The sequence below is a fragment of the Lolium perenne genome, chromosome 2 (assembly GCF_019359855.2).
Source record: "Lolium perenne isolate Kyuss_39 chromosome 2, Kyuss_2.0, whole genome shotgun sequence".
Lineage (NCBI taxonomy): Eukaryota > Viridiplantae > Streptophyta > Magnoliopsida > Poales > Poaceae > Lolium > Lolium perenne.
Genome location: NC_067245.2, coordinates 115,491,556 through 115,515,527, shown reverse-complemented (window position 1 = coordinate 115,515,527; position 23,972 = coordinate 115,491,556). Strand labels below are relative to the sequence as shown.

At 41.8% G+C, this 23,972-nt stretch overlaps 1 long non-coding RNA gene across 1 annotated transcript; it reads right to left on the bottom strand.

The window, feature by feature from the left end:
- Nucleotides 1-623: 623 nt before the first annotated feature.
- Nucleotides 624-1,845, bottom strand: LOC139835199 (uncharacterized). Its single transcript, XR_011750947.1, has 3 exons — nucleotides 1,782-1,845; nucleotides 1,439-1,677; nucleotides 624-661 (listed from the first exon to the last, which is right to left on the bottom strand). It is a non-coding gene; the product is annotated as an uncharacterized lncRNA (long non-coding RNA).
- Nucleotides 1,846-23,972: the final 22,127 nt, after the last annotated feature.

Here is a 23,972-nt window from a genome sequence, read left to right as displayed (position 1 = left end):
GGTCACAAACCGGATTTTGAACCGGTGCCATCCGGGCCACATCCAGGGAACATGGACCCTTCGTCCGGTTTCCACCCGGTCACAGACCCGGTCTAGGACCGGACCACCCGGTCCCAGGCCCGGTCGACCGGCCCCCAGACCGGCCGAGTCCGAGTCTGTCTCGACCAGATCTATTCTGGGTCGGTTATTTCCGTACTTTTTCGACCTGAGGTCGTCCCGAACGCCTATATAAGTCCCTGGGACGCCCCCAAAGTTGCTTTAGACCACGTTTAAGATAAACCCTAGTTCTTAGTTGTTTGCTCTGCAAAACTATTGAATACTACTCTCCAATTCGCATCGATCTGGAGTTTTATGCTACTGAAATTTGTGTGTGATCTGCTGTTCCATTGGGAATTAGAAGATTGCAATTTACCGCTTCGTGGTCGGCGGCTACGTGCGCAAGTGTGTGGAGTTGCGAATATCTTGCAGGGTTGAGAGCTGTTGCATTGGCATCAGGAATCAATCGAGAGACTTCGTCGGCGTCATACAAATTATCCTCTTCATCATCATCGATTCCATCCGCTGCTACCATCGTGTGTTCATCACCACCGTCGCTTACTGAGAAGATCGGGCTACCCCTTATCACAATCGTCGCAATCACACTCGTTGCAATCCGGGCAATCTAACGCAAGTAAAACAATTCACAATCAAACACCAAACAACACAAACAGGTAAAACACATATTAAAATTATGCATGCATGCTCTGAAACGAAATTTAATACCAAACCTTTTTTTATAAACAATTATTTTATGCAATAAAGGTTTCAAATAGTCATTTAACCATGAACAAAATATATATGTATAAAATAGTTTCTAACATCATTTGCAGGTATACTGGTGAATAGGCAAATTAAGTATCTGCAGTTTGGCGTTGGATTCATATTAAAATAGTTTACAGAATTTAAAATATACTAAAAATACTATATAAACGATTTTAAATTGCAAAATTCGGAAGTTTTGTAAAAGCACAAACTAACAGTACCAAAATGTTCCTCTCAATTTTCTGAATCCAACGATATATTATTTGTTCAATTCCGAGTTACGAAACTTTAATAATGAATTTTATAAGATTAAACATTTCTTGGTTTATTAATCATTTTATCCGAAAAGTTGTCAGAAAAAGTTTCTCGGATGGAGAAACTTTCTACACGAAAGTTACAGAGAATTCAATTACGAACTCAATGCAAAAGGAATCATCTAAAACGGAGCTATAGATTATTTTTTATGAATTTTCAAATTCTTTATGGGTGAAAGAGCTAGCACCATCTGCACGATCGATCGAATCGATTTGGAAACGAGACAGTACGGTTCAGTTATTGAGCTACAGCCTACAGTGACCCTTGGATTCAGATCTAGTGGATTTGCTAATTCTATTCCAAAGTGAAAGCTGTGGCTTACTGTGGCACAGACGCGGCAAGGTGATGGCTCGGGCGGGCGTCTCCGGATGATTTGCAACGGCGGTGACGTGGTCTGAGCGATGCGGCGGACACTGGCAGTACCGGCGGTGTTCTTGGCGACGGTTCTCGCGATCCTGAACGACGGCGACGACGGGACGACGACAACACCGGGCGGCACACTCTGCTGATCGTTCTTGTCTTCAGCACAACTCCGGCGACAATTTCCGGCTTCTTAGTGATCTGTAGATGGGGTAAAAAGGATGAGAGCGAGGTGGTAGATCAAGGGGAAGATATTGGCGTAGGCGAGAGGGTCTCAGGAGGTTTGAGACGATGGCGACATCAACCTTCGAAGCTCAGCGATGGCGGCGGCGCCGCGAACTCCGGCGAGAAATTTGCGCAGCCTGGCGGTTGGGGATTTTAGGGGAATAAAATAGAGGAGATTTGGGGGTATTTATAGGTCGAAAAATCCGTGGCAAACGCTAACAAAATCGTTGAGATTTTCGCGGATTACTTCTCCGTGTCGTTCACGTATAGAGGCTGGAGTTTGAGCTGAAGGTTGGAGATGATCTGCGGGACCCACGGTCAGGGAAATAAAATAAAGGAAATCAAGAGAAGAGAAGATAGGATGCTGTGCGTTTCGTGGGTCGCTGCGCTGCTCTCGTGCGGACGACCAGCTGAGCAGTTTGGCTTGGCTGTGTCTTTTGGCCGGGCCGGTCAGTTCCCTTTTCTTTTTCTTTATTTTTTTTCTCTTTTCTCTTTCTTATTACTGATTTAGCTACAGTTTGTAAAACTGACACAAAATAGAAAATACGAAAATTTGTAAATACTTCTAGTACTGTATCTGAACATAATGGGCACAGCCCCAATCCAGTAAAGCACCAGGATAAAAATAGTATGCATATAGATTTAATCAACAAAGAGCAAAACTAGCAATTTAAATTATTTTTATGCAAGAACAGGTAAAACCTTTTCGAAAACTGAAACTTTGACATGCTGATATGATGCAATGCATGAATTTAAAAAAATGCATAGTTTTTAGGATGTTACAATCATGCTCATCAAAACCAGCTTCCCCAAGCTTAGATTTTTCCATAGCATTAGCAATAATAGTATTCAAAGAATTCATGCTAATAACATTGCTATTTTCCAAACAAAGTTCCATGGGTTTTTTAATTCTCTCTTCAAACACATCATGTCCTAATTCAAGATAAAGTTCATAAAGATCTCTAATTTTTTCGTTATTTTCCATTATGCCTAACTAGTGTAAACAAGAAACAAAAAGATGCAATTGCAGGATCTAAAGGAAATAGCTTCGAGTACTCACAACGATACCAGAAAAGTGTTTGGTTACCTGGGACCGGAGTGTGAGTACCTTTTACCTTTCCTCCCCGGCAACGGCGCCAGAAAAGTGCTTGATGTCTACTCACGCTTCTTTTCCTGTAGACAGTGTTGGGCCTCCAAGAGCAGAGGTTTGTAGAACAACAGCAAGTTTCACTTAAGTGGATCACCCAAGGTTTATCGAACTCAGGGAGGAAGAGGTCAAAGATATCCCTCTCAAGCAACCCTGCAACCACAATACAAGAAGTCTCTTGTGTCCCCAACACACCTAATACACTTGTCAGATGTATAGGTGCACTAGTTCGGCGAAAAGATAGTGAAATACAGGTGGTATGAATGTATATGAGCAGTAGTAACAGCGCCAGAAAAGTGCTTGCTGGCGTGCAGTTGATGTGTGTAATATTGCAGGAAGTACAGATGCAGTAAAACAGTAAACAAGCGATGATTGCAGTATTTGAAAACAAGGCCTAGGGATCGTACTTTCACTAGTGGACACTCTCAACATTGATCACATAATAAAACCACTCTACACTCTCTTGTTGGATGATGAACACCACTAGCTGTGTAGGGCTACAAGAGCACCTCAATGCCGGAGTTAACAAGCTCCACAACATTCGATATTCATATTTAATTAACCTTAGAGTGCATGATAGATCAACACAATTATACCAAGTACTAACATAGCATGCACACTGTCACCTTCATACTATGAAAGGAGGAATAGATCACATCAATACCATCATAGTAATAGTTAACTTCATAATCTACAAGAGATCACAATCATAAACTACGCCAAGTACTACATGATGCACACACTGTCAACATTACATCATGGAGGAGGAATAGAGTACTTTAATAACATCACTAGAGTAGCACATAGATTAATAGTGATACAAAACTCATATGAATCTCAATCATGTAAGGCAGCTCATGAGATCATTGTATTGAAGTACATAGGAGAGACATTAACCACATAGCTACCGGTACAGCCCCTTAGCCTCGATGGAGAACTACTCCCTCCTCATGGGAGACAGCAGCGTTGATGGAGATGGCGGTGGTGTCGATGGAGATGCCTTCCGGGGGCACTTCCTCGTCTCGGCAGCGTGCCGGAACAGAGACTCCTGTCCCCCAGATCTTGGCTTCGCGATGGCGGCGGCTCTGGAAGGTTTCTCGTACCGTGGCTTATTCGTCTCGAAGTTTTAGGTCAGGGACCTTTAAATAGGCGAAGAGGCGGAGTCGGAGGGCTGACGAGGCGCCGACACAATAGGGTGGCGCGGCCAGGGCCTGGGCCGCGCCGCCTACATGTGTGGGGCCCACAGGGCCCTCCTCTGGTGGCTCTCGGGTGTTCTGGAAGCTTCGTGGAATTCTAAGATGCTAGGCGTTGATTTCGTCCGATTCCGAGAATATTCCGGAAAATGCATAATAATGACATAAAGTGTGAACAAAACATGTAGGTATTGTCATAAAACAAGCATGGAACATAAGAAATTATCGATACGTCGGAGATGTATCACTTGCCTTTTGCTTGTTCCATTTGCTTGGGACAATACTTCACAACACATTTTTGACACCTTACAAAGCAAACTTTTACATGCACAAATTTTTGCCCTACCACATTTTGGATACATCGACACTCTTTTGGTTCCCATTTTTGCCAAATGCCTCTTGGAGAAACGACTTGATGCGTGGTATTTGATTGAGAGCCTCTTGTTCGTCGATCACCAAATTGGCATCCACGAGCTTTCCCTTCGCAAGTTGTTTTTCCCCAAGTTTTTCTTCGACTATGACTTTATCCCTCCCCAACTTCATGGGAGAACTGTCATGGACTACAACAAGGACGCCCGCACCACGACAAACATCCCTAAGGATACAAGGGCAACTATACAAGAACATGTACTTCACAAAGCTACAAGGATCAATGACTACATCATCGACAAACAATATTCCAAGTACTTGGTGAGCGCAACGTTCACCATCTCGGACCTCTCACCACATCATGGAGATGAGGAGGAACAAGAGTCGAGGATGACTCTTCCCCAAGGGGGGGAGATGATGTAGCCCCGCCTATCGTCGACGCTACACCATGGCCAAAGAGTCCCCCAAGTGGACCACAAGCCCTCCTCGTAGGACAAGGGAATGAGCTCGGGCCAAAACCATGCATGATAAGGTGAATTCACTCCTTTATACACTTGACCTCGACACAACCTTGGACGGATTGCTACCTCATGCCCATATCTTTATGTATTAGGTATCAACCTCGTCAAGAGCCGGAGAGGAGTAACTTCCATGGTACAAGGAGCTAAGGAAGGGAAGAGGAGCCTTCACCAAGGTGAAAGGAAGAAGAAGGAAGAGAGAAGATGGAGAAGGGAAGAAGAGGAGAAGAAGAGGGAAGAGGAAGAGGCCAACCGGCCCCAGGGCCGGCCAACCGGCCCCCAGACCGGGTCAGCCGGCCCCAGGCCCGGTCTGACCGGCCTCCCAACTGGATGGGTCCGGTTTGGACCGGATCTACGACCTGTGCCATCCGGAAGCGATCCCGGGGCTTCGAGATGCCCCGCCCGGTCACCGTCCGGTCCAGAACCCGGTTTGGACCGGATGGGCCGGTCACAGACCCGGTTTGACCTGGTCAAACCGGCCCTGTGACCGGATTTCACGGGTCCGACTCGACCGGACCTGCCCGAGTCGGTCCACCGCATACCTGTTCAACACAAGTCATCTTGTACCACTATATAAGCACCTAGGTCGCCCCCTTTGCTCTTTAGACAAGATTTAGGCTTAAACATGGAATTGAGCTTTGTCTCCCTAGGGTTAGATCCCCTTTGTATCAAGGCTACCCTTGTTGGATGTATGGATTTGGTGTGTGAGATTCTAGTGCTACCCACTCTCTCTCCCACTCCTTGATTCATCTCCCTCACCGATCTCTCACCTCGGAATTCTACCGCGCGTCTCTTCCGGGTCGATTCTATTGGCGTGGTCCATCGAGCCACGAGGGTAAGTATCGATTGTATCGGGTGATGGCATGTAACTCACACGTTCGTTGGGAACCCCAAGAGGAAGGCACAGCAGCAAGTTTTCCCTCAGAAAGAAACCAAGGTTTAATCGAACCAGTAGGAGTCAAGAAGCACGTTGAAGGTTGATGGCGGCGGGATGTAGTGCGGCGCAACACCAGAGATTCCGGTGCCAACGTGGAACCTGCACAACACAACCAAAGTACTTTGCCCCAACGAAACAGTGAGGTTGTCAATCTCACCGGCTTGCTGTAACAAAGGATTAGATGTATAGTGTGGATGATGATTGTTTGCAGAAAATAGTAGAACAAGATTACAAGAGATTGTATTTCAGTATAGAGAATTGGACCGGGGTCCACAGTTCACTAGAGGTGTCTCTCCCATAAGATAAACAGCATGTTGGGTGAACAAATTACAGTTGGGCAATTGACAAATAAAGAGGGCATGACCATGCACATACATATTATGATGAGTATTGTGAGATTTAATTGGGCATTACGACAAAGTACATAGACCGCTATCCAGCATGCATCTATGCCTAAAAAGTCCACCTTCAGGTTATCATCCGAACCCCCTCCAGTATTAAGTTGCTAACAACAGACAATTGCATTAAGTATTGCGCGTAATGTAATCAATAACTACATCCTTAGACATAGCATCAATGTTTTATCCCTAGTGGCAACAGCACATCCATAATCTTCGAGATTTCTGTCACTTCCCCAGATTCACGGAGACATGAACCCACTATCGAGCATAAATACTCCCTCTTGGAGTTACAAGCATCTACTTGGCCAGAGCATCTACTAGTAACGGAGAGCATGCAAGATCATAAATAACACATAGACATAACTTTGATAATCAACATAACAAGTATTCTCTATTCATCGGATCCCAACAAACGCAACATATAGAATTACATATAGATGATCTTGATCATGTTAGGCAGCTCACAAGATCCAACAATGAAGCACAATGGGGAGAAGACAACCATCTAGCTACTGCTATGGACCCATAGTCCAGGGGTAGACTACTCACTCATCACTCCGGAGGCGACCATGGCGGTGTAGAGTCCTCCGGGAGATGAATCCCCTCTCCGGCAGGGTGCCGGAGGAGATCTCCAGAATCCCCCGAGATGGGATTGGCGGCGGCGGCGTCTCAGTAAGGTTTTCCGTATCGTGGCTCTCGGTACTGGGGGTTTCGCGACGGAGGCTTTAAGTAGGCGGAAGGGCAGGTCAGGGGGCCACACGAGGGCCCCACACTACAGGTCGGCGCGGCAAAGGGGCAGGCCGCGCCGCCCTAGGGTTTGGGCACCTCGTGGCCCCACTTCGTCTCCTCTTCGGTCTTCTGGAAGCTTCGTGGCAAAATAGGACCCTGGGCGTTGATTTCGTCCAATTCCGAGAATATTTCGTTACTAGGATTTCTGAAACCAAAAACAGTAAAACAAAGAATCGGCACTTCGGCATCTTGTTAATAGGTTAGTTCCAGAAAATGCACGAATATGACATAAAGTGTGCATAAAACATGTAGATATCATCAATAATGTGGCATGGAACATTAGAAATTATCGATACGTCGGAGACGTATCAGCATCCCCAAGCTTATTTCTGCTCGTCCCGAGCAGGTAAAACGATAACAAAGATAATTTCTGGAGTGACATGCCATCATAACCTTGATCATACTATTTGTAAAGCATATGTAGTGAATGCAGCGATCAAAACAATGTATATGACATGAGTAAACAAGTGAATCATATAGCAAAGACTTTTCATGAATAGTACTTCAAGACAAGCATCAATAAGTCTTGCATAAGAGTTAACTCATAAAGCAATAATTCAAAGTAAAAGCATTGAAGCAACACAAACGAAGATTAAGTTTCAGCGGTTGCTTTCAACTTGTAACATGTATATCTCATGGATATTGTCAACATAGAGTAATATAATAAGTGCAATATGCAAGTATGTAGGAATCAATGCACAGTTCACACAAGTGTTTGCTTCTTGAGGTGGAGAGAAATAGGTGAACTGACTCAACAATAAAAGTAAAAGAATGGTCCTCCAAAGAGGAAAGCATCGATTGCTATATTTGTGCTAGAGCTTTGATTTTGAAAACATGAAACAATTTTGTCAACGGTAGTAATAAAGCATATGTATCATGTAAATTGTATCTTACAAGTTGCAAGCCTCATGCATAGTATACTAATAGTGCCCGCACCTTGTCCTAATTAGCTTGGACTACCGGATCATCGCAATGCACATGTTTTAACCAAGTGTCACAAAGGGGTACCTCTATGCCGCCTGTACAAAGGTCTTAGGAGAAAGCTCGCATTGGATTTCTCGCTATTGATTATTTTCAACTTAGACATCCATACCGGGACAACATAGACAACAGATAATGGACTCCTCTTTTATGCATAAGCATGTAACAACAATTAATTTTCTCATATGAGATTGAGGATATATGTCCAAAACTGAAACTTCCACCATGAATCATGGCTTTAGTTAGCGGCCCAATGTTCTTCTCTAACAATATGCATGCTTAACCATAAGGTGGTAGATCTCTCTTACTTCAGACAAGACGGACATGCATAGCAACTCACATGATATTCAACAAAGAATAGTTGATGGCGTCCCCAGAAACATGGTTATCGCACAACAAGCAACTTAATAAGAGATAAAGTGCATAAGTACATATTCAATACCACAATAGTTTTTAAGCTATTTGTCCCATGAGCTATATATTGCAAAGGTGAATGATGGAATTTAAAGGTAGCACTCAAGCAATATACTTTGGAATGGCGGAGAAATACCATGTAGTAGGTAGGTATGGTGGACACAAATGGCATAGTGGTTGGCTCAAGTATTTTGGATGCATGAGAAGTAATCCCTCTCGATACATGGTTTAGGCTAGCAAGGCTATTTGAAATAAACACAAGGATGAAGCGGCGCAGCAAAACTCACATAAAAGACACATTGTAAACATTATAAGACTCTACACCGTCTTCCTTGTTGTTCAAACTCAATACTAGAAATTATCTAGACCTTAGAGAAACCAAATATGCAAACCAAATTTTAGCATGCTCTATGTATTTCTTCATTAATGGGTGCAAAGCATATGATGCAAGAGCTTAAACATGAGCACAACAATTGCCAAGTATCACATTATCCAAGACATTATAGCAATTTACTACATGTATCATTTTCCAATTCCAACCATATAACAATTTAACGAAGAAGAAACTTCGCCATGAATACTATGAGTAGAGCCTAAGGACATACTTGTCCATATGCTACAGCGGAGCGTGTCTCTCTCCCATACAGTGAATGCTAGGATCCATTTTATTCAAAAAAACAAAATCAAAAACAAAAACATACCGACGCTACAAAAAAAGCACATAAGATGTGATGGAATAAAAATATAGTTTCAGGGGAGGAACCTGATAATGTTGTCGATGAAGAAGGGGATGCCTTGGGCATCCCCAAGCTTAGACGCTTGAGTCTTCTTAGAATATGCAGGGGTGAACCACCGGGGCATCCCCAAGCTTAGAGCTTTCACTCTCCTTGATCATGTTGCATCATACTCCTCTCTTGATCCTTGAAAACTTCCTCCACACCAAACTTAGAACAACTCATTAGAGGGTTAGTGCACAATAAAAATTAACATGTTCAGAGGTGACATAATCATTCTTAACACTTCTGGACATTGCATAAAGCTACTGGACATTAATGGATCAAAGAAATTCATCCAACATAGCAAAAGAGGCAATGCGAAATAAAAGGCAGAATCTGTCAAAACAGAACAGTTCGTAAAGACGAATTTTAAAATGGCACCAGACTTGCTCAAATGAAAATGCCCAAATTGAATGAAAGTTGCGTACATATCTGAGGATCACGCACGTAAATTAGCTTAATTTTCTGGGCTACCTACAGGGGGGCAGGTCGAAATTCGTGACAGCAAAGAAATCTGAAACTGTGCAGTAATCCACATCTAGTATGAACTTTACTATCAAAGACTTTACTTGGTACAACAAAACACAAAACTAAGATAAGGAGAGGTTGCTACAGTAGTAAACAACTTCCAAGATACAAAATAAAAACAAAGTACTGTAGTAAAAACATGGGTTGTCTCCCATAAGCGCTTTTCTTTAACGCCTTTCAGCTAGGCGCAGAAAGTGTGTATCAAGTATTATCAAGAGACGAAGCATCAACATCATAATTTGTTCTAATAATAGAATCATAAGGTAACTTCATTCTCTTTCTAGGGAAGTGTTCCATACCTTTCTTGAGAGGAAATTGATATTTAATATTACCTTCCTTCATATCAATGATAGCACCAACAGTTCGAAGAAAAGGTCTTCCCAATATAATGGGACAAGATGCATTGCATTCAATATCCAAGACAACAAAATCAACGGGGACAAGGTTATTGTTAACGGTAATGCGAACATTATCAAATTTCCCCAAAGGTTTCTTTATAGAATGATCAGCAAGATTAACATCCAAATAACAATTTTTCAGTGGTAGCAAGTCAAACATATTATAGATTTTCTTAGGCATAACGGAAATACTTGCACCAAGATCACATAAAGCATTACAATCAAAATCTTTAACCTTCATCTTAATGATGGGCTCCCAACCATCCTCTAGCTTTCTAGGAATAGAGGCTTCGCGCTCTAGTTTCTCTTCTCTAGCTTTTATGAGAGCATTTGTAATATGTTGCGTGAAAGCCAAATTTATAGCACTAGCATTAGGACTTTTAGCAAGTTTTTGCAAGAACTTTATAACTTCAGAGATGTTGCAATCATCAAAATTTAAACCATTATAATCTAAAGCAATGGGATCATCATCCCCAATGTTGGAAAAAATTTCAGCAGCTTTATCACAGGCAGTTTCAGCAGTTTTAGCAGTTTCAGACAGTTTCTCGCGCTTTGCATCAGAAGTGGAAACATTGCTAACACCAATTCTTTTATTAATAATAGTAAGAAGTGCAGCAACTTGTGTAGCATTAGCGTTACTAGTGGTGGTAATAGTCCAAACTTTAGCTACATTCTTCTCTTTAGCTAGTTTTTCATTTTCTTCTCTATCCCACCTAGCACGCAATTCAGCCATCAATCTTATATTCTCATTAATTCTAACTTGGATGGCATTTGCTGTAGTAACAATTTTATTATGATGATTCTCATTAGGCATAACTTTCGATTTTAAAAGATCAACATCAGCAGCAAGACTATCGACTTTAGAAGCAAGTATATCAATTTTCCCAAGCTTTTCTTCAACAGATTTGTTAAAAGCAGTTTGTGTACTAATAAATTCTTTAAGCATGGCTTCAAGTCCAGGGGGTGGATTCCTATTATTGTTGTAAGAATTCCCATAAGAATTAGCATAACCGTTACCATTATTATAAGGATATGGCCTATAGTTATTACTAGAATTGTTCCGATAAGCATTGTTGTTGAAATTATTATTTTTAATGAAGTTTACATCAACATGTTCTTCTTGTGCAACCAATGAAGCTAATGGAACATTATTAGGATCAATATTAGTCCTATCATTCACAAGCATAGACATAATAGCATCAATCTTATCACTCAAGGAAGAGGTTTCTTCGACAGAATTTACCTTCTTACCTTGTAGAGCTCTTTCCGTGTGCCATTCAGAGTAGTTGATCATCATATTATCAAGAAGCTTTGTTGCTTCACCAAGAGTGATGGACATAAAGGTACCTCCAGCAGCTGAATCCAAAAGGTTCCGCGAAGAAAAATTCAGTCATGCATAAAAGGTTTGGATGATCATCCAAGTAGTCAGTCCATGGGTTGGGCAATTTTTAACCAAAGATTTCATTCTTTCCCATGCTTGTGCAACATGCTCAGTATCTAATTGTTTAAAATTCATTATGCTACTCCTCAAAGATATAATTTTAGCAGGGGGATAATATCTACCAATAAAAGCATCCTTGCATTTAGTCCAGGAATCAATACTATTCTTAGGCAGAGATAGCAACCAATCTTTAGCTCTTCCTCTTAATGAGAAAGGGAACACTTTTAATTTTATAATGTCACCATCTACATCTTTATATTTTTGCATTTCACACAATTCAACAAAATTATTAAGATGGGCAGCAGCATCATCAGAACTAACACCAGAAAATTGCTCTCGCATAACAAGATTCAGTAAAGCAAGTTTAATTTCAAAGAATTCTGCTGTAGTAGCAGGTGGAGCAATAGGCGTGCATAAGAAATCATTATTATTTGTGGTTGTGAAGTCACACAACTTAGTATTTTCAGGAGTACCCATTTTAGCAACAGTAAATAAAGCAAACTAGATAAAGTAAATGCAAGTAACTAATTTTTTGTGTTTTTGATATAGCAAACAAGATAGCAAATAAAGTAAAACTAGCAACTAATTTTTTTGTATTTTGATTTAGTGCAGCAAACAAAGTAGTAAATAAAATAAAGCAAGACAAAAACAAAGTAAAGAGATTGAGAAGTGGAGACTCCCCTTGCAGCGTGTCTTGATCTCCCCGGCAACGGCGCCAGAAAAAGAGCTTGATGGCGTGTAACTCACACGTTCGTTGGGAACCCCAAGAGGAAGGTATGATGCGCACAGCAGCAAGTTTTCCCTCAGAAAGAAACCAAGGTTTAATCGAACCAGTAGGAGTCAAGAAGCACGTTGAAGGTTGATGGCGGCGGGATGTAGTGCGGCGCAACACCAGAGATTCCGGCGCCAACGTGGAACCTGCACAACACAACCAAAGTACTTTGCCCCAACGAAACAGTGAGGTTGTCAATCTCACCGGCTTGCTGTAACAAAGGATTAGATGTATAGTGTGGATGATGATTGTTTGCAGAAAACAGAGAACAAGATGTGCAATGAGATTGTATTTCAGTATAGAGAATTGGACCGGGGTCCACAGTTCACTAGAGGTGTCTCTCCCATAAGATAAACAACATGTTGGGTGAACAAATTACAGTTGGGCAATTGACAAATAAAGAGGGCATGACCATGCACATACATATTATGATGAGTATTGTGAGATTTAATTGGGCATTACAACAAAGTACATAGACCGCTATCCAGCATGCATCTATGCCTAAAAAGTCCACCTTCAGGTTATCATCCGAACCCCCTCCAGTATTAAGTTGCTAACAACAGACAATTGCATTAAGTATTGCGCGTAATGTAATCAATAACTACATCCTTAGACATAGCATCAATGTTTTATCCCTAGTGGCAACAGCACATCCATAATCTTAGAGATTTCTGTCACTTCCCCAGATTCACAGAGACATGAACCCACTATCGAGCATAAATACTCCCTCTTGGAGTTACAAGCATCTACTTGGCCAGAGCATCTACTAGTAACGGAGAGCATGCAAGATCATAAACAACACATAGACATAACTTTGATAATCAACATAACAAGTATTCTCTATTCATCGGATCCCAACAAACGCAACATATAGAATTACATATAGATGATCTTGATCATGTTAGGCAGCTCACAAGATCCAACAATGAAGCACAATGGGGAGAAGACAACCATCTAGCTACTGCTATGGACCCATAGTCCAGGGGTAGACTACTCACTCATCACTCCGGAGGCGACCATGGCGGTGTAGAGTCCTCCGGGAGATGAATCCCCTCTCCGGCAGGGTGCCGGAGGAGATCTCCAGAATCCCCCGAGATGGGATTGGCGGCGGCGGCGTCTCAGTAAGGTTTTCCGTATCGTGGCTCTCGGTACTGGGGGTTTCGCGACGGAGGCTTTAAGTAGGCGGAAGGGCAGGTCAGGGGGCCACACGAGGGCCCCACACTACAGGTCGGCGCGGCAAAGGGGCAGGCCGCGCCGCCCTAGGGTTTGGGCACCTCGTGGCCCCACTTCGTCTCCTCTTCGGTCTTCTGGAAGCTTCGTGGCAAAATAGGACCCTGGGCGTTGATTTCGTCCAATTCCGAGAATATTTCGTTACTAGGATTTCTGAAACCAAAAACAGCAGAAAATAGCAACTGGCACTTCGGCATCTTGTTAATAGGTTAGTTCCAGAAAATGCACGAATATGACATAAAGTGTGCATAAAACATGTAGATATCATCACTAATGTGGCATGGAACATAAGAAATTCTCGATACGTCGGAGACGTATCATCGGGTTGGTGTGCGTGCGTGAGTTCCTCGTGTTCTTCATGTTCGTCGTGTTCTTCGCGCTCTCCCTCTCTTTCCCCTTTGGATTTTGGGTCAATCGCGAGATCGGGCCACAAACGGGGTCTTAGACCTCATCATCCAACCTCACTAAAGAGCGTGATCATGCTATTGCCTTATCTAATGTGCTTAAAAATGAAAAGGTTGAATTTGGTATTGGTCATGCTAGACTAACTAAGGAGTTAGAGAAACTTGAAAAGGCTCACAAGGCCTTCGAAAGTGAATCCTCTACCCTTACCAAGTCTCATGAGCAACTTCGAATTCAAACTAAAAATGATATGCCTAGTTCTTCTACTTCTTCTTGTGATCATGTAAATGTTATTAAGGAGAACACTAGGTTGAAGGCCAAGTTTGCTAAGTCCTTTCCTCCCCAAGGTGAGAAAAATTTGGATGATCTTTTGAACAAACAAAGATCAAACAATGGGAAGGAAGGTATTGGATATAAGTCAAACGAAAAATAAGAACAAGAAGGCCAAGCCTGCAAAAGCAAAGGAGAAAAATGTTGTGGGTGGTGATGTCACTAGGAACAATACCACCCATAGTAACTTTGCGGGAAAGTATAACCCTCATTATGTGCTATTCCGTGATTACTATGGAGATGTTTGTGCTAAATATGTTGGTCCATATGATGGTTATGTTGCTTGGTCTATTTGGGTTCCTAAGACCCTTGTTACTAACAAAAGAGGACCCATTGAGAAATGGGGACCTAAAACAAAGACTTGATCTCATGTAGGACTATGCCGTCGGAGGGTCAAAATGGGTGCTTCATAGTGGATGCACAATTCATATGACCGGCAGCAAGGACCTTGTGACGGAGTTGAAGCCTAACTTGGACATGTGGACCGTTACCTTCGGTGACAACTCCAAATCCGAGGTATTGGGTCTTGGCAAGGTTGTGATTGCACACAACATTAGTCTTGTGGATGTCATGCTTGTCAAAACCCTTGGTTACAATTTGTTGTCTGTTCATGCCCTAGGCAAGATAGGTTTCGCCGTCTTCATTGATGTTGATATTATGGTTCTCTTGTGGAGAAAGACTCTAAAAGTCGCTTTCGTTGGGTACGTCGAAAACAACTTGTATGTGGTGAACTTTTTGGGGAAAACCACTACAAATGTGATGTGCATATTCGAAAAGGCGGGCGCGGGTTGGTTGTGGCATCACTTCTTGGCCCATGTCAACATGAGGACTTTGGAAAGTCTCCACAAGCGAAACCATAATGTGGGACTAAAACACAATGTTTGTTTTTCCAAAGATCGTGTTTGTAGGGTTTGTGTTGAAGGTAAATGAATGATTCTCCGCATCCAAGCAAGACCATCATCTCTTCCAAGAGGATATTGGAAATCATTCATGTGGACCTTTTTGGCCCCACTACTCATGCAAGTCTTGGTGCGAAGAAACATTGCTTGGTTATTGTTGATGATTATTCAAGATATACTTGGTTTTTCTTTCTCAAGAAGAAGGATGAGACTCAACAAATCTTCATCGACTTTGCCACCGAGGTGCAACGTCAACACAACCTCACTATATTGGAAATAAGAAGTGACAATGGCTCTGAGTTCAAGAACTACACACTCAATGACTTCCTTAGTGATGAGGGGATAAGACATCAATATTCCGTTGCATAGACCCCTCAAGAAAATGGTGTTGCGGAGAGGAAGAACCGGACTCTCATGGATATGGCAAGGTCTATGTTGTCGGAGTATAAATCTCGCTATGACTTTTGGGCCGAAGCCATCCACCGCATGTCATTCTTCAAACCGGCTCTATCTCCGCAATGGCTTGAACATGACTCCTTATGAAATCCTCACCGGAAACAAGCCCAATATCTCCTACTTCCGAGTGTTTGGTTGTAAGTGTTTCTATAAAATCAAAGGAGTTTGTTTGTCTAAATTTGAACCTAAAGCTTTGGTGGGTATTTTTGTTGGTTACGGTGCCGAATATCACACTTATAGAGTCTTTGACAAAGTCTCAGCGATTGTCATTGAATCTTGTAGTGTGACATTCGAAGAAAATGATGGCTCTCAAGTGGGGCAAGTTGATGTTTGTGCAGATAATGAAATACCTCAAGGCGCCATAGTAAGAATGGGGACAAGATTTCACCTCCCCATTGAGGGAGACGGTGTGGCGCCTCGGGAAGGACTATGCTCTACTAAAGTGGAGCCCTCATCCTCACAAACTCAACAAGCTCCGGATCTTGTGGACAATGTTACACCAACCGAAGAACAAGCTCAAAACCCTCCCTCTTGTGAGCAACATCAAGGACAATATCAACCCCATGATACTGATGGAGAAGCACCAAGTGTTGAACAAGACCAACCCAATGATGATGGTGCAACCCCAAGTGATTTCCAAGATCAACCTCATGATGGTGAGAAAACTCAAGAAGTTGAGCAAGCTCAAATTGATGGTCAAGAAGGGGATCAAAATATTCAAGAATACCAAGTGATTTCTCGAAGCTCTTTTGAGGATATCGAAGCCCATCGCAAGCAACAAGTTGCCAACACATTGATAAGGAGAGGTCATAGTCTTGATAAAGTTGTTGGTGATTTGAGGAAGCAAATGACCACCCGGAGATAACTAGCCAACTTTAGTGATCATCGAGCTTATATCTCCATGGTGGAACCGAAGAAAGTCTTTGATGCCCTTGAAGATCCGGTTGGTTGGATGCTATGCATGAAGAACTCCAATAACTTCAAGCGCAACAAAGTGTGGAGATTAGTAGAGAAGCCCAAAGATTGTCGCAATGTTATTGGCACGAAGTGGATATTCAAGAACAAGCAAGATGAACATGGTATTGTCATTCGGAATAAGGCAGGATTGGTGGCACAAGGGTTTCTATCAAGTGGAAGGCATTGACTTCGGTGAAACCTATGCTCCTGTGGCTCGCCTTGAGTCCATCCGTATCCTTCTTGCATATATGTCACACCATAACTTTAAATTGCAACAAATGGATGTTAAAAGTGTATTTCTTAATGGACCTCTAAAAGAGCCGGTCTTTGTTAAGCAACCTCCCGGGTTCGAGGATCTCGAGTTCCCTAACCATGTCTATCAACTCGATAAGGCACTCTATGGCCTTAAGCAAGCATGCTGACGTGGGAGTTGGATTGCAACGTCGCCAGAAAGTAGCTTCCTTGTGACGGTAAAGCACACGTCGGTTGGGAACACCAAGAGGAAGGTGTGATGCGTATAGCGGCAAGTTTTCCCTCAGTAAGAAACCAAGGTTTATCGAACCAGTAGGAGTCAAGAAGCATGTTGAAGGTTGATGGCGTCGGAGTGTAGTGCGGCGCAACACCAGGGATTCCGGCGCCAACGTGGAACCTGCACAACACAACCCAATTACTTTGCCCCAACTTGACAGTGAGGTTGTCAATCTCACCGGCTTGCTGTAACAAAGGATTAGATGTATAGTGTGGAAGATGATGTTTGCAGAAAACAGTAAAACGAGTATTGCAGTAGATTGTATTTGATGTAAAAGAATGGACCGGGGTCCACAGTTCACTAGAGGTGTCTCTCCCATAAGAAATAGCATATTGGGTGAACAAATTACAGTTGGGAAATTGACAAATAAAGAGAGCATAACAATGCACATACATGTTATGATGAGTAGTGTGAGATTTAATTGGGCATTACGACAAAGTACATAGACCGCTATCCAGCATGCATCTATGCCTAAAAAGTCCACCTTCAGGTTATCATCCGAACCCCCTCCAGTATTAAGTTGCAAACAACAGATAATTGCATTAAGTATGGTGCGTAATGTAATCAACAAATACATCCTTAGATATAGAATTGATGTTTTATCCCTAGTGGCAACAGCACATCCACAACCTTAGAGGTTGCTGTCACTCCCCCAGATTTAATGGAGACATGAACCCACTATCGAGCATAATTACTCCCTCTTGGAGTTACAAGCAATGACTTGGCCAGAGCCTTGATACGTCCCCGACGTATCCATAATTTCTGTTGTTCCATGCTTGTTTTATGACAATACTTACATGTTTTGCTTGCACTTTATGATGATTTCATGCGTTTTCCGGAACTAACCTATTAACAAGATGCCACAGTGCCAGTTCCTGTTTTCTGCTGTTTTTGGTTCCAGAAAGGCTGTTCAGGCAATATTCTCGGAATTGGACGAAATCAACGCCAAACCTCCTATTTTTCCCGGAAGGCTCCAGAACACCGAAGAAGAGTCGGAGAGGGGCCAGAGGGCCACCAGACCATAGGGCGGCGCGGCCTGGCCTGGGCCCGCGCCACCCTATGGTGTGGAGCCCCCAGGTGCCCCCCTGCGCCGCCTCTTCGCCTATAAAATCCCTTTCGACCTAAAAACGCAATACCAATTGACGAAACTCCAGAAAGACTCCAGGGGCGCCGCCGCCATCGCGAAACTCCAATTCGGGGGACAGAACTCTGTTCCGGCACCCTGCCGGAACGGGGAAGTGCCCCCGGAAGCCATCTCCATCGACGCCACCGCCTCCGCCATGCTCCGTGAGTAGTTCCCCCATGGACTACGGGTTCTAGCAGTAGCTATGTCGGTATACTCTCCCCCATGTACTTCAATACAATGGTCTCATGAGCTGCCTTACATGATTGAGATTCATCTGATGTAATCGGTGTTGTGTTTGTTGGGATCCGATGGATGATACATTATGATTAGTCTATCTATAAAGTTTGTGAAGTTATTGTTGCTGCAATCTTGTTATTCTTAATGCTTGTCACTAGGGCCCGAGTGGCATGATCTTAGATTTAAGCTCTATATTGTTGCTTAGATTGTATCTACAAGTTGTATGCACATGTCACTGTCCGGAACCAAAGGCCCCGAAGTGACAGAAATCGGGACAACCGGAGGGGATGGTAGTGATGTGAGGATCACATGTTTTCATGGAGTGTTAATGCTTTGCTCCGGTACTCTATTAAAAGGAGTACCTTAATATCCAGTAGTTTCCCTTGAGGCCCGGCTGCCACCGGCTGGTAGGACAAAAGATGTTGTGCAAGTTTCTCATTACGAGCACGTACGACTATATACGGAAAACATGCCTACATAATTAATAAGCCTGATGTTCTTTCTTAATGCTTTGATTCCTATCAATTGCCCAACTGTAATTTGTTCACCCAACACTTGTTATTGGAGAGTTACCACTAGTGTAGATCGCTGGGAACCCCGGTCCATATCTCATCATAATATACTTGTTCTACATGTCATTGGAAGTAGTATCAACTATTTTCTGGTGCCATCGCTCTCATATTGCTATTACTGCTGCTGTGTTACTGTTACTACTGCTCTCATATTACTGCTACTTTCACATCACCCCTGTTACTAGTGCTTTTCCAGGTGTAGCTGAATTGACAACTCAGTTGTTAAGGCTTATAAGTATTCTTTACCTCCCCTTGTGTCGAATCAATAAATTTGGGTTATACTACCCTCGAAGACTGCCGCGATCCCCTATACTTGTGGGTCATCAAGACTGTTTTCTGGCGCCGTTGCCGGGGAGGCATAGCTCTACTCATAAGTTCACCTGGGGAGTACACTCTACCTCTCTCTCTGTTTTATTTTATTTTGTTTTGCTTAGTTTACTTTTCCCTAGTTTCCTTGTGCTTAGTTTATTTCTGTCTAGTTTTATTTTGCCTAGTTTACTTTTGCTTAGTTTCTTTTTGTCTTGTTTTACTTTCCTCATATACCCAAAAATCCATAAAAATTTGAAAAACCGAAAAATTAAAAACTGCTGTTATGGGAGAACCAACAACCTACTTGGAGCTCATAGAATGTTATAATAATTATAGGAAATCAAGAGCTGGTGAAGTAATGAGTGCTATAATAGAAAAAGTGAATACAATTGCTAAAATCTTGCTTAAACGCCATGATATAAACTGTTGCTCTCAACAGGATACTAAACATCTTAAATTTCAATGTGGCTTTAGTGAGGAATTTTTAATTAAAAACTATAATCGGAATTGCTATATTCATTATGGGTTCGAAGAGGTAGAACAATTTGTCGTGTTTATGGGAGCCTCTGAGATCGAATCCTTCATGGTTGAGAATTATGAAACTTGTGTTGTTTGTAAGGACCTTAAAGATTATGTCTCTTCTATCCTTAATTGTTGCATAGAATGCTTCGGTAATAATCCTTATATCATTGATTATAAAGAGAGACACATTAATGCACAAGAATGCACTCACAATTTGCAGGAACCGGTGGAAGAAGAAATTGATGAACCTGAAAGCTCATTGGATGAAAAAGAGGAGGAAATTGATGAACCTGAAAGCTCATTGGATGAAAAAGAAGAGGAGAGCGATGAACAAAAGGAGGAAGAATGGATTAGCTACCCATGCCAACCTTCTAATGAGAGTAACTCTTTATCCCTTACACTATTTGATTGTCCTCCATGCTTACCGGAAGAGGTTGAATGTTATGTTCCTGTGGATTCTCTTGAAATAGTACCTATGAGTAATACTTGTGAGAATAATTATGCTACTGTTATCTATGATAATCCATGCTACTTTGATAAATCTTATGATAATGCTTTGTTTGTGCCTGATGTCGAAATGCATGGTACTAAAGAATTTTGTTTGGCAAATGTCTATGATAAAGCTCTAGATGATGGTCCTATGTTACTTGATAATATTAATTGTACTACTAATGAAAATGGGATTGGAGAGTTATTGACTTTATCTATGTGTCCCATATCTCTTGAGATTGATCAACTACCTTGTTATATTATTAATAAAAGTAAGTTTGAAAGTTTTAATTCCACTATTCTTGAACTTGATAAAAATTATATGTTTGTGGATCATGAAAAGTATGCTCCATGTGATAGTTATATTGTTGAGTTTGTTCATGAAGCTACTGAAAATTATTATGAGAGAGGAAAATATGGTTGTAGAAATTTGCATGGTACTAAAACACGTCTCTATATGCTTAAAATTTTGAAGTTATACTTATTCTATCTTCCTATGCTTGTTACTTTGCTTTTCATGAACTTGTTTATTTACAAGATTCCTTTGCATAGGAAGCATGTTAGGCTTAAATGTGTTTTGAATTTTCCTCTTGATGCTCTCTTTTGCTTCAAATACTATTTCTTGCGAGTGCATCATCAAAACTGCTGAGCCCATCTTAATGGCTATAAAGAAAGCAACTTCTTGGGAGATAACCCATGTGTTATTTTGCTACAGTAATTTGTTTTATATTTGTGTCTTGGAAGTTGTTTACTACTGTAGCAACCTCTCCTTATCTTAGTTTTGTGTTTTGTTGTACCAAGTGAAGCCTCTAATCGAAGGTTGATACTAGATTTGGATTTCTGCGCAGAAACAGATTTCTATCTGTCACGAATCTGGGCTGTTTTCTCTGTAGAAAAATCAGAAAAACATGCCAATTTACGTGCGTGTTCCTCAGATATGTACGCAACTTTCATTAGTTTTGAGTTTTCTGATTTGAGTAACGGAAGTATTTTATTAAAATTCGTCTTTACTGGCTGTTCTGTTTTGGCAGATTCTGTCTCTGTTTTTTTGCATTGTCTCTTGCGGACTTTAAGCGAGCTTTTCTAGACGTAGAGAGCTGTAGCTAATGTTTTATTGAGTTCTTGCAATGTGCCACTACAGGATCAAGGTGGATTCAAATTTTTTTTTTTTTTTGAGTACTAACCCCTCTAATGAAGTTTATGAGAAGTTTGTTGTGAAGGAAGTTTTCAAGGGTCAAGAGAGGAGGATGATATATGATCAAGAAGAGTGAAAAGTCTAAGCTTGGGGATGCCCCCGTGGTTCATCCCTGCATATTTCAAGAAGACTCAAGCGTCTAAGCTTGGGGATGCCCAAGGCATCCCCTTCTTCATCAACTTATCAGGTTCCTCCCCTGAAACTATATTTTTATTCAGTCACATCATATGTGCTTTACTTGGAGCGTCTGTGTGTTTATTTTCGTTTTGTTTATGTTTGAATAAATTCGGATCCTAGCAATCCTTGTTTGGGAGAGAGACACGCTCCGCTTTTTCATATGAACACTTGTTCTTCGTTTTACTTTTAATGTTCAATGAATAAAAGTTGGAAGCTACAATATTTATCTTTATTTGGTTGGGAAAAGAAAATGCCTCATATGTCTTGGATAATTTGATACTTGGCAATTGTTTTGAGCTCTCAAGTAGATCATAAGTTTTTGCATGTAGTTTAAACCTATTAGTGGAGAACTACCGTAAAGCTTGTTAAAATTGGTTTGCATAATTGATCTCTCTTAAGGTCTAGATATTTTCTGGTAAAAGTGTTTGAGCAACAAGGAAGACAGTGTAGAGTATTATAATGCTTGCGATATGTTCTTATGTAAGTTTTGCTGTACCGGTTCATACTTGTGTTTGCTTCAAACAACCTTGCTAGCCAAAGCCTTGTACTGAGAGGGAATACTTCTCGTGCATCCAAATCCTTGAGCCAACCACTATGCCAATTGTGTCCACCATACCTACCTACTATGTGGTATTTCCTGCCATTCTAAAGTAAATTGCTTGAGTGCTACCTTTAAACAATTCAAAATTTATCACCTGTGATTTGTGTCAATGTTTTATAGCTCATGAGGAAGTATGTGGTGTTTAGCTTTCAACCTTGTCATTTACTTTTGACGGACTCTCATATGGACTAGTGGCACATCCGCTTATCCAATAATTTTGCAAAAAGAGCTGGCAATGGGATTCCCAGTCCCAAATTAATTAACCAAAATAGACACTCCTCCATGGTATGTGATTGTTGGACGGCACCCGAAGGATTCGGTTAGCCATGGCTTGTGTAAGCAAAGGATGGGAGGAGTGTCATCATAATAAAACTAAAATAAAAAGGCACTCCTTCATGGTATGAGATTGTTGGCAGGCACCCGAGGATTCGGTTAGCCATGGTTTGTGTAAGAAAGGTTGGAAGGAGTGCCACATAAACAAGCAAATAATTCATGGGAGCCGCTCTTGAAAGTCCGGTTGGCGAGGTAGTTAGTGTACCCATTACCATTCGTTGACAACAACAAACACCTCTCAAAATTTTACTTTTTATGCTCTCTATATGTTTTCAAAACCAAAGCTCTAGCACAAATATAGCAATCGATGCTTTCCTCTTTGAAGGACCATTCTTTTACTTTATGTTGAGTCAGTATACCTACTTCCTTCCATCTTAGAAGCAAACACTTGTGTCAACTGTGCATTGATTCTTACATACTTGCATATTTGCATTCATCATATTACTCTATGTTGACAATATCCATGAGATATACATGTTGAAAGTTGAAAGCAACCGCTGAAACTTAAATCTTCCTTTGTGTTGCTTCGATGCCTTTACTTTGAATTTATTGCTTTATGAGTTAACTCTTGTGCAAGACTTTTGATGCTTGTCTTGAAAGTATTATTCATGAAAAGTTTTGCTATATGTTATCTATTTGTTAGCAACTATAGATCATTGCCTTGAGTCACTTCATTCATTTCATATGCTTTGTAATAGTATGATCAAGGTTATGTAAGTAGCATGTCACTACAGAAATTATTCTTTTTATTGTTTACCTGCTCGGGACGAGCAGGAACTAAGCTTGGGGATGCTGATACGTCCCCGACGTATCCATAATTTCTGTTGTTCCATGCTTATTTTATGACAATACTTACATGTTTTGCTTGCACTTTATGATGATTTCATGCGTTTTCCGGAACTAACCTATTAACAAGATGCCACGGTGCAGGTTCTGTTTCTGCTGTTTTTGGTTCCGAGAAGGCTGTTTGGGCAATATTCTCGGAATTGGACGAAATCAACGCCAAACCTCCTATTTTTCCCCGGAAGGCTCGAACACCGAAGAAGAGTCGGAGAGGGGCCGAGGGCCACCAGACCATAGGGCGGCGCGGCACGGCACAGGCTGTGCCACCCTATGGTGTGGAGCCCCCAGGTGCCCCCCTGCGCCGCCTCTTCGCCTATAAAATCCCTTTCGACCTAAAAACGCAATACCAATTGACGAAACTCCAGAAAGACTCCAGGGGCGCCGCCGCCATCGCGAAACT